Source organism: Protomyctophum bolini, assembly GCF_963924005.1.
Source record: "Protomyctophum bolini genome assembly, chromosome: 19".
Taxonomy (NCBI): Eukaryota; Metazoa; Chordata; class Actinopteri; order Myctophiformes; family Myctophidae; genus Protomyctophum; species Protomyctophum bolini.
In genome coordinates this window covers 13,091,747-13,104,371 of record NC_137880.1, presented here as the reverse complement: position 1 = coordinate 13,104,371, position 12,625 = coordinate 13,091,747, and the positions used below count along the sequence as shown (strand labels likewise).

Genomic DNA, 12,625 nt, shown 5'->3' with positions numbered 1-12,625 from the left:
AATGTTACCTCACTCTATATGAAAAAAACAACCACAAAGATATTAAAGGGGTGTGTGTGTGTGTGTGTGTGTGTGTGAGAGAGAGAGAGAGAGAGAGAGAGAGAGAGAGAGAGAGAGAGAGAGAGACTGACGTTTGTGTGTGGTGTGTGCGTGCGCCTGCCTGCCTGCCTGCCTGTCGTCTGCTTCAGTCTAAAAATACAAACTTACTATGTCAGTTCCATTGATCCAAGCTAGAACCCAATCAATTGATTGATCCTCAAAATAGTAATGCTCTGAAAATGCCCCCAAATGATGGGTATTTTTGCTATTCGTCCCACACCAAAGCATATAGTGTCTCTGTCGGGTGAAAACCTCATATAACCAAAACTGTTACTTTTCAGAAGGTTTCTGCCCGACAGCAACAACAACATAGGGCTTAAGGGGTTAAAAAGGTAACAACACGGCACTCTCTTCTCACAAGACTAAGCAGCCATTATGCTGGCTAATGCATCGCACAAATGTTAAACACAAAATATAGGGCACCAAACACGTTTAAGCTTGATTGCCTTAATCAGGTTGTATTTAATCACTGATTTAATTGAATTAATGTCTAAACTGATTGGCGGCTTGTTACAGCAAGGGGATATTTGAAAATAATGTGCGCACGCACACACACACACACACACACACACACACACACACACAGTTGAATTAGCGCATCGCGGTTGTAAGCCTCTGTCTGTGTGCAAGGTCAAAGTGACCTTTACCTATGACCGCCGACTTCTAATCACTCCATTGTTGAGTCAAAGTGGCGGTTTGAGCCAAATGTCATGACCCTCAGGGGAGGGAAGGCGGCCGGTATAGGGTGATAATAGAGTGTCGCAGTCCCGACAGGCCCAGGAAATAATTCCCCATCCATTTTTCCCCATAGACATTTCAAAAAGTATTTATTTAAAGATCTGTAAGCCTCGAACAAAGCCAACTCGGATCGTGACAAATCATGACAACAAACATTTTGGACGCATGTGACGCTGGCAGGTCAGTCAGTAGGACACAACAGCATTAGCTCCGCTCCATATAGCGTTACCCGCACAAGTGTCATAACTAGTCTGAGAGAAAACCATGCACAATATGGTCTTGTGTGATCAAAATAGGAACATTATATAACAATGGTGTGTAAAAAATACAATCTAAATGTTGCCGCGGACAAGGACAAGTCTTTGCCATGGATACATTGTCCATGGACATATTGATGACCCCTGGCAACGACTGCCAACCACTGTAAAGGGGCTTATGTGGTGGTAATAGTATCCGCTTGTGGTCGCGGCAGTGAGAGAGGAGGACCCCATGCATCATTCACACTGAGACTGTGTCCACAGTGTGCTCTCTCTGCCCTCTATGATTGATCACCTCGCACTCCGCTTTAATTCAAAGTCAATGGAATCTATGGATACCTGTCAGAGCGGAGCGGCACGTAATGCCTCCTCCTCGGCCCCCCCGCCCCCTCCCCCGAACCCACACACACACACACTCACACCAATCCGTCCTCAGGAGCACCGGAGCTCAACGCCAAATGGTTGCTTTAGTGGGGTCTGGGGTCGGCCCCCAGGAACAAAGTAGGGGGGGGGGGGGGGGGCATAGTGGAGCGATGAGGCGCTGGCGATCGTTCATCCAGCTGTTCTGGAGGGGGGGGGGGTATATACTGTATATACTGTAAGCTCGCTGGTCGCTTGGAATGAGGATGCAGCGCGACGAGACGACAGGGGATAATGTGTTCTGATGTGGAACAAACGACGAGAAGTGCACGAGCGCATGCATGTGCGCACGCACACGCACGCACAGTCGCACACACGTATTATTTTTGTTTAGATTAGTTTATAGTTTATATTTATTTTATATTGGGGTACAGGGACGTGCTTGCAGAAGAGGGCCATAAAGAGACAGGCGTTAATAATAATTATGGCTTGTTTCAGACAACAGGCTGAAAGGAGTAGTCTGCATAAAGAGCCAGTATAAGATAAATAAGTAGTTGTATTAACTGCGAATTATGCAAAGCTACTTTAGTGGAGTCCCCAAATAGAAATATAGAGCTGGAAATTAGCATATTAGTGTACTTGGTTTCTCTTTAAACAGATACAATTCTGTGAGAGAATGGCACCCTCCGTGTCCATAGTTGCCTCTGGCACTGGCTTGATAAGGCCAAGGTTAGATCAACCTCTTCCAAGAGAAACGAGATCACTCGAATTCCTGTGAACTTTTTTAGTGCATCTTACCAAACTATTAGTCAAGTCCGAGCTCACACACATATAATATCAGCCGAGGAGGCACTCAGGGATATGTGATATATTAGAGATGGAAGAGTTAGATAACTGATACATGATTTTTGTTCAATCTGCCTGGGTAATTCTAGACCTGTTTTGTGCCAGGGCACGCTGCAACGCTTAGAGGTTCACAATTTTAACATCCCTCTGAAAAAGATACGTATCTTTAAAGCAATTTACATTTTTGGTGAAGACCGTGTAGATCACCTACATGAGACGAACAAGGGTGGGAGGTGTCACTTAATTAAATTGGGTGCCAAACTACAAATTCCTTTGATTTGTGATCACAATATCCAACATATCACCTGAGCCTTTTCCCCATCAAATAGCCTCTTGGGAATATCAGGTTCCTTTCATGATGCTTCTAAAGTAATGAAAGAAGGTGATACTCTTTTCATCCGCACGGAGGTATGAATAAACCCAGTTAGCCTTTAGAACAATGACAACAATGAATACAGAAATATCGTCGGGTCAATCACGTCCCTGTACATGGGCCATGGATCAGTGGTTCTCAAACCTTTTTTCAAGTTCAAGGAGTTTGACAATGCACCGACCCTTTTGTTCCTCGATGCAATTGTGAACAATAATAGCCAACTAAGCCATAAGATAATCCATTGGCGAATTAGCAAAGGGACCCCGTGAAAACCCTCCTCAAGGACTCTTGTCCCGATGAGCACTGAACCACTGCTGTCGGGAGGAAACCACCTAACTCCATTTTTTAGGTTTTAGATGTGCGTGTTGGTTGAAATAAATATTGAACCAATGAAAAGTACTAAAAAGCTTCGGACAAAACCTCTTAAATTCATTGGACCCTCAATCTGTCTGCTAAAGCAACTAACTCCACCACCTCTTCCCCTCTCATGCAAGTAATTGACAATATATAAAGTCACAATACCAACTTTGATGAGGCAGTATTGCTTTGTTTTCAAAATATTTCCTGAAAAATAAAATTGTCCGGGATTGGGGGTTTTCCAGTGGGAAAAGCGGAGGGTGAATGTAGAGAGGCCCTGTACGACGACCAGAAGCCAATGTGTCTCACTTGACCACTGCCCGAACCCTCTCTACATGATTGGTTTCCCATGCGAGAGAGGAAATGAAGTGGTTACACGTCCATTTTAAATACTAGTATGGAATTCTGATTTAGCACATGCAGAGCATTTTGATCAGCACTGACCATCGGACACTACTATAGTATACTGTAGCACACACACACACACACACACACACACACACACACACACACACACACACACACACACACACACACACACACACACACACACACACACACACACACACACACACACACACACACACACACACACACACACACACACACACACACACACACACACACACACACACACACACACACACAATTCACTTGCTTTCCCTATACTCTGCCGCAGATCAAGAACCACCCGTGCAAGCATGTCGGAGAACACACAACATATGGAGAACATGGAGGCGTGCCATCTCCGATGGCTCAGAAGTAAAGGGTCATCCATGTGACACTGCATGTACTGTGTACACACACACACACACACACACACGCTACAATAGGGACAAGATGGCCCTGATGTTACAGAAGCCGCTGCAAGCTCTTTTCAGCTTCCAGCAGAGTAACTGTGAGTGTGTGCGTGCGTGCGTACATGCGTGCGTGCGTGCACTCCCCAGTGAAGTTCCTCTGCTTTCACTGCATTCATTGATTTCTCTCTATAAACCACATGAGCCCTATACTAGCAGCTCACAGCACATCGCATTGCGACATGCTGTGAGCTTGTAGATCGTTATAGTTTTCAACAAAGACACTTGGTAATCCTCTACGGAGGGAACTGGGCATAGAGTCACGTGTCCCGATCCGACCCCCGATCAACAAAGCATATATACACGCTTTGCATAGGTTAAGTGCTTGAGAGCAACGTTGGCTGGGTGACTGCAGTCACTCTGAGGTGAGACTCTTTTGGCTCCAGTTCAACTGTGTTTTGGCTCCAAACTGGAACGGTCACAGGATGCAACGCCCGACCCTCATCCCGCCTGATCTTCACTAAAGTCACCTTTGAAAAAGTTGCGGTGGATGTGGTCCTTGTGTGGTCCTCGTTATTTATAAACCACTGCTTTAAAGCTAATGAATAGACAACTTCCAGTGTACACAGAAGTGAGTGATGTTGCCAAACAGATTCAAATCTGGCTCTAACTCTGGTCCATATGCCGTTGCATTTAGAGCTATGTTACCGATGATATGTTACCACCGACTTCCCCCAGTGAAAAAATAAATCCCTTTCTGGCCAAAAAGTACATTTTATACGTGTGGTGGGGGGCTCAGAGTGCTTCCACTAAGGAAAGTAGGCTTTCTAATGACACAACCCGCCTTTATATTGGTGAGTAGCAAAACATTTATTTTTATTTACGCTAAAGACGAGAGGCTGGTCTGCATTTATGCGAGCCCCGGAAGTCATCGGTAACATAGCTCTGAATGCAAGTTATGCAACAGCATTAGAGCTATGTATGTAATGATTTTTTATTTTCATTTCTGCTAAGCAGCAAGCTACATATGCTAGATGATTTCTATTTATATTAGGATACAATTGCGCTACTGTAAAGACAAAACGGAGGTGGGGAGGAGGCTCCACTTCTGCTTTAGATTTTACTCATTTGAAAACCGCGAGACGCAACAGTCTGGCAACGCGAGGCTATGCTGAATGATATACAGGCTGCCCTCGGCACGTACAGTATGCTGTGACTACATCAGACTGGATACATGCAGACCCAAACCTCCATCTTATCCTGGGCTGGAAGACACTGACAGAGATGAACACGCCGTTGGCTATAATTCACCCAGAACACCTACAACTATGCAGGGCTGCTGCTGACCGTGGCCGGCTATGTGCACACACAACAACCATACGTTTAACAACAGGGCCTGATTACACGAGGATGAAGCGTGGCGTTGTTTATTATGGAATACAAGACCATGACCGTGTGCCGAGTGCACGTGCGTGCAGGCGTGTGTGTGTGTGTGTGTGTGTGTGTGTGACTGTGTGTGTCTGTCTGTCTGTGTGTGTTTTGGGGATAAGTGTGCAAGGTTCATTTTGTTAATTTCACGCACAATAAACTGTGCCATGAGTGGCTGCACTATCACAGTTTTCTTTTAGTTGACCCAAATCTTCAACAAGTGCGTGTGCGTGTGCGTGTGTGTGTGTGTGTGTGTGTGTGTGTGTGTGTGTGTGTGTGTGTGTGTGTGTGCGCGTGCGTGCCTCAGCTCTGCCAAGCAGCCCTGCAGAGTTCCAGTTCTCAGTGTAAGTGAGATGAGTGCCTTTGGCGTGGTCATCGTCCCATCAACGTCCAGTCAGAAAGGTGGAGAAAAGGATCTCTCTGCTCGGCGAAGAGGAGGCAGAAACCTCTCATGTCCATATTTGAACTTCATCATACGACAGCGTCACGCAAAAGCATTGAAAGCAGAAAATCCACAAGCTCGTTTATAGCTTGTGGATCTGCTACTTTGGCGGGTTTTGATATGTAACCAAATGGACCCGTAATAAGGATCCATCTTGTTTACATTTGGACACTCTTTGGGGGTTTAAATGAATACTGAGTATTTGTACAGTGAATATTATTCCTATACTGTAAGCAACGTGGTTGTGTGGTATTAAGTATCAACCCATCTGGTGAGCCATTCATGTCCACAGAACCGTGGGGAATATCTGCCAAGAGTGGAGCTATATTATTTCCTATCAGTGGATGAAAAATATGCCACATCTTGTAAAGCAAGATGATAGGAACGGTAAAAGGACTACAGTTTACACAATACACACTGCACAGATGCAATCACATAAGAAAACTCCAGCGTTACTGTACTGTATACTACAGATACGGTATTTACTTTAGTACGACCACTGCAGTCAATATGTGATATGCTGTACAGTGTACAGTATAGCATTGATGTCGGGGCAGAAATCTATTATGACTATATTCTGACTTTTTGTAAATATACTATATGTTGTTAAATTAACACCCTGATTGATCATACTACAACGTCACACAACCGCATCAAAAGTAGCAGATATGCACGCTTCGTGACGCGTTTGGAGCTTGTTAATCAGCTGCGTTTGACGCTTTTGAATTTGAATCCTGAAAAGTCACAGTTTTGGACATAGTTTTACACGCGACAGACGACTGTGCGTGCGTACAGTATGTGTGTGATGAGCTGCAGGTGCGTATACTGTGGGATCAGGACGACTGGCATCCATCTGCTAGTTAGCGTCTAAATTGCAACACAGCATAAATTCCCGGCATGTTCATTTGGTCTACACTACAGTATATAAAGAAAAAGCCCTGGATAAATTCTACGTTTTAAGGCCTCACATCAAACATACGTGATATGTGAAAAGAAACTAAAAACCCAACACGACGATGATGAGTCAGCAACACACGTTCTTGCAGTACATTTTCCCTATAAAACACATGTAACATAGAGGCATATCCATCCAGGGCCGGTCTGGTGTACAGGCGAAACAGTTTCCTGCCTATGGGGTGTCAGGTTGGCTAGTGGGGCTACAGTATGTGGCCCTCAAAGAATACATTAATACAATACAAAATAAATACAATCGCTGGTGGGTGCCCAGGCGCCCTCTCCCCATTGAACAAATAAACAAGAATAAACACTTTTGCGCCACTGTTCTGTTCCTCACAACGATGTTTCATCTGCTGCACCGCTGCCAGTGCTGGTGCCTGCTTTGTCCCATGTACACACTTAAAGGGCCACTTCACCCCTTTTGTCATGAAAATGTGGTCTCACTGCCTTCCTGGACTACAAAGTCACACCTCCATGCAGCCTCCCCCTCTCCACAAGGAGGGGAAGTGCACTAAAGCATTATGGGCATTAAAGGAATTCAGCAATCCAGTCAAATCCGAGTCAAACACACAGACTTCATTATTTTTCTGGACATATAGGGTGCAAATTTCAAATTGTGCTATACTGTTATTACTTCCAGCGGTGAAATGTCCCTTTAACAGGCGCCCGTGGCCATCAATGGAAATATGTCCCCGGACGGTCTTGTGAAATGCTCAAACTACTGTAAACCATGTGGTTTCATTGCTTTTCACATAAATCAAATCACATGAAAAAAAACCTGAACAGAGACGATATAAGTTATTGGCATCGTATAAACATTTGTCCAGTATTTTATTGGGCGTCATGTTATAGTGGTTACCAGTCATTAAAAAAAAAGTATTCTTTGCTGGAACTACTGCTGCAAAAAATCTCCTTGTGTCTAGATGGAAACCTCCACATAGTCTTGCTGTAAAAAAATGGAAAATACTATTTCTGAATGTATTGGGGTTGGAAATATCAATTGCGAGAACGAATGGAGCAAAAAGGCAATCTATTGATGCACTTACAGAGGCTGTAGAAAAGGTCAAAGCACAACTATAATGCCATAATGTAACTATGTATGTTGTATGTATGTACACATGCCTACTTTTCAATCCTTATTTATAAGTCTACCAACCATATTTATTTATTATTATTTATTTTTAAATGTCAAATTAACTGATGAAAAGTCTGTTCTTGTTGCAATGATAATTGGAACCTTGGGGAGGGTGGGGCGATGGGGGAATTGTAATGAAAATGAAAAATGCTTAATTTTTTTTTGTATAAACACAGTTTCAAATCAAATATTCTGCATAATTTACACTTTTACTTCTGGTACTTGGTACATTTTGATGCCAATACTTTTGTCCTTTTAATCAAGTACATTTCGAATTCCAGAGTATGTCCATATTGTAAAACATTTGAGTACTTTTTCCCCCCACTGGTGTCACACCGTACCGTACATTACCCACAGTATATGACATTTCTCTACAGTCAATACAGCAACCGCCTTAACTCTGTCAACCGTAGACATTTTGCAACCCGCTAAGCGTAAAATCCTCTCCCGAACCACGTTCGTTCGTATACGCCAAAACCACATTCGTCTACGCCGAGCGCGTCCACCGTTCCACATGAGCAGACGCCGCAAGTCTCTCCCTGCCGCCCCCGTTCCTCTCACGCCGCCCTGCGCACGAGAGCATTTACACATCAACACCACCAGTTCATGAGCGGATTTATCGCCTCGGCGTGCCCAGAGTTTATCACCATGTACAAGACTAAATGCGCTCCCATTTGCATGGACATTACACGTCGAGCTTGAAGAGGCGCCCAATCCCACAAGTTTCTCTTTCCCCCCATCTCTTCTTCTCTCTTTCTTGAGTCCGTATTTAAACAGCCCACAACATGCCACGAGCACGATAACCCCTTCCTCTAATGGTGGTTAGTCAAAGCAGGCATCCCTGAAATGTGAGAATCAATCATGGAAGACAGCTCATTTGGGCTATCTACCAAGGGACCGGGGGGAGGGGGAAGGGGGGTGGGGTGGACGCACATCGTAAGCGGGATAAAAGAGTAGAAATTCCAATTACACAGTGGACGCCCATTGGCTCTGCGTGGATGTATCTAACCCCTCCGCTCACGTTGTTGATGCCTCTGTGTAGTCTTCATAATGAGTGCCGCTGTCGACACGGCTCATTCAATGAGGCCGGGGTAATCAGAGGGATATGCGCGGCAGCCGGTTGATGGTGCTGCGCCGCAAAGAGAATATTCCAGGTGCTATAATGAAGTAGACGAAAGAGGATGAAAGATGAGATATATGGTGTCTCTCCGGCGCTCAGGCAACGGGGGGTGGGATCTCGTTGTTTCTTTTTCGTGGCAACCGCGGAGATAGACGGACGGGGGGGAAATCACTCCATTATCATCCGCTGCACAGAGTGGATGAGGAGATGGTGATTATGTCCAGGGAAGAATGGGCTCTAGAACGCGCACAAGGTCAGCCCTCCTCCACATAATGCTCTCTGGCAAAACGGGGCTGGTCTCCTCTTTTGAATGAAATGTCATTTAGTTATATATTCATGTTTAATTCATCCGAAAAGTTTTAGTTTCAGTCAAGTGTTAGACTAAATGCTAAATTTACAGTTGATTTTGTCGACAACATTTTACACACACATGATGAAAATAGCCGATCTACGATCTGACGTGTCGCAGCGCAACGTGTTGAGAGCTTGTAGATCTGCTATTTCCAGGACAACAACTGAGTGCAACCAAACAAAATGACTTGTCTTTTAGTTCTACTGGATCTCTTCTCCACTAGTCCCTCCATAACAGTGTTTTATTCAACAAATAAATTATTTGTTGACGAATGATGATGAGTTTTAGTCATCATAGCTTAGTTTATATTTTGTTTTTGTCAGTGAAAAGGGTAGTAAACGAACATTTTCCGTCATAGTTGTATTAGTCGACGAAATCAACACTGAAAGCATATTAAATCGAGACATAATGCCTAGGATGGATGGCAACGTTGACCTGAATAAATAACATGTACCTACAATAACGCCTCGTCATTGAGTTGCATGGCCCATAACCAATTTTAAATTGCATATATATCATCGGCTCCGCTGCTTTGCTACACTCGGGTAAATTGCCTGTAAATTAGCATAACCACACATTGTCTCGTCGGTTGACTGGAGTCATCCAATTTTATGACGGCGTGGCAGCTCTCGTGGCAGACGGACGGGGCTCACGGTAAAAACGACCACAACAAATCAACAGGAGGAGATCAACATGGCCGTCAGACATGACAGCGGCTTACATGACCCACTTAACCTTCTGGTGAGGCGAGCCGCGCCGACCGCAGCAATCTGTGCATCGGCCCTGTGGAACCGAGCCGTGCGATGCGCGGAGCACGCAACCCGCCATCCAGAGCAAACCGCTCAGAACTAATATAATTTTGTTCCGGGCAATCTAATAAAAACACAAGGGTAGTTTTCTCTCCCCGTCTCCCCCTCCCGATATCGCTCTGCATCCATATCTATCCGAACGGGGAGGCGCGGCCAGTGATTTATACAAAGGTGTGCCGGCGGTGGCCTCTCAACATGCGATGAGCGAAAGGCACCTTGGGGAATTTTATGATCCATGACGAAGCGTGCGGGATCATTTCAGATGTATGCATGTGTCACTGCATATTAATAATGGGCTCCGTCTCACACGAGCCCCTCTCTCTCTCTCTCTCTCGAACGCCGGCGAACCTTCAAAAAGAAGATAATTTAATCTGCCGCCGCCGAGCCTGCTCTCCTCCCCCTTCGACGGAGGCTGATGCTTAATTTATGCCCCGTGGTACGATGGCGCCACACGACCAAAAAATAGCCGATCTACAAGCTCTGTGGCGCGTCACGGATGCCATGCGTCGTGAGCTTGTAGATTGTACACCGTGTGTAAGTGGGGCTTAATTATTTCCTACAGGATCCCGCTCAAAGCGTCTCTTGCATTGTGCACTTTGACGTCGGGAATAGTGCTGTTACCAGTGGGGAGGAAATTATGTATCAATGTATCAATACTGCAGTGTAGAGATGCTCTGTTACAAGTAGCAGCGGACAGACCTCATGCTTCCTTCTAAGCATGAGGAGTCCAAGCGGCTTCTTTTCACCTGACAGGGGGGAGTGCCCCTGGCCGGATGTAGTGCGTGGAAGGAACACGTCATTCCGACCAGTTCCTTTCCCCTCCATCAGGCGCCCCGGCTGGCCAGGGGGAGGCCGTTTTAAATCGCTCTGGATTAAGAGCGTCTGCAAAATGCCTAAAATGGAAATTGTAATTGTAAATTGAATTCAAAAGTACTTGAGTAAAAGTACAAAAGTATTGGTATCAAAATGTAGAAAGTGCTCATTATGCAGAATGTCTCATTTCAAGTTTTCAAATGTATAAAAAAAATGCTATTTTTGAAAAATCGTGAAAATCACTTCTGGGGGGGGGGGTCCCTGGAACTACACAATTTCATGTATGAAATTCGGGGGTGGGGGGGTCGCAGCCAAATACAGATAATTCTGGGGGTCCTTGACATTAAAAAGGTTGAGCACCACAGAAAACATAGAAAACTGTTAAGGATTTAGAATAGTTTTTTTTAAAGTCTGCCTCGGGTATAAATGGGTTAAGTAAATGTACTTATTTACTTTCCACCACTGGGAAACAGGAAATGACAGCCGAACGGGAGGGGGAAATAAGCCGCATGCAGACGCGGCAGGACACTGTCGGGGAAAGATAAACGCACGGCTGAAATATCTTCCGTTCTCTTTACATATGCAAATCCTGCTGGTCGCAAACGACCAGACACCTAAAATATATCCTGTTCTCTTTACATAATATGTAAATCCAGCTGGTCACAAACGACCAGACGCCAAGGAGGAGTCTGGCTTGTTTTGGAAATTGGCTTATAGGCCTATTACATCATCCCTGGGTTTATTTTACAGCATGTGTGAGAGAGATGCGTGCTAAAGAGGTGTGCACTAGCAGCAGCAAAATGCTGCTTTTCCGTCTCACACACACTCTCTCTCTTTTCCGCCACCCCTCCCTCCCCTTTTTTTAATGAAAAGTGTCAATACTGCACAAACAGTCTGATACAAGTAAAAGTCTGGCAATCAAAATGTAGTTGAATAAAAGTGCAATGTCCAATTCCACAAGTGGTATAAAACGTGTTTGAAAATAGACGATCTACAAGCTCAAAATGCAATAAATTGTGAGCTTGTAGATTTGCCATTTTCAATGGCCAAAAAAAGGGCTCAAGTGGGAAATGTATGTTTTTTTTTAAAATATAATCCAAATCTACAAAGTAACTACGTTTTCAAATAATTGTAGTGGAGTAAAAGTACTCCAATACGTCAAAGTACAAAATTGTACTCAAGTACAGCACTTGTAAATGGAGTATCATTGTTTGCACGCAAGCACGCATGCACGCACGCACACACACACACACACACACACACCTTTTGCGCCGACAGCCAGCGGAAACAAATGGGAACAAGGTGCTTGCTGTGTGCTCTTTGACAAAACAAAACATTCGTTTGCTTTATTTAGATCTGAGAGAGTTGAGATCTGAGGGTAGACAGAGGGGTGTAGACATGGCAACACACGGCTCTGACTGGAGGACGACAGGAGGATGCGGCTGTGCAACCGCAATGTTGCCTCATTTTCTCTTTCCCCTGCACTACAAAGGATAAAGTAACCTAAACCAGAACCTGAAGTGTTCCCCCAACTCAGGGTTAGTATATACCTCCTGGTTCAGAGAAGCTTTAACTCAGGGTTAGTACTAGTCCTATACCTCCTGGTTCAGAGAAGCTTTAACTCAGGGTTAGTACTAGTCCTATACCTCCTGGTTCAGAGAAGCTTTAACTCAGGGTTAGTACTAGTCCTATACCTCCTGGTTCAGAGAAGCTTCACTGAAACCCAGCCACAGCCTACAGAT

At 44.7% G+C, this 12,625-nt stretch overlaps 1 protein-coding gene across 2 annotated transcripts in view; it reads right to left on the bottom strand.

Annotated features, from left to right (window-relative positions):
* The window catches only part of LOC308334137 (MAM domain-containing glycosylphosphatidylinositol anchor protein 2), a 298,760-nt gene that overhangs the window by 253,100 nt on the left and 33,035 nt on the right, over positions 1 to 12,625 (bottom strand). The gene's annotated exons all lie outside the window — the stretch shown is intronic.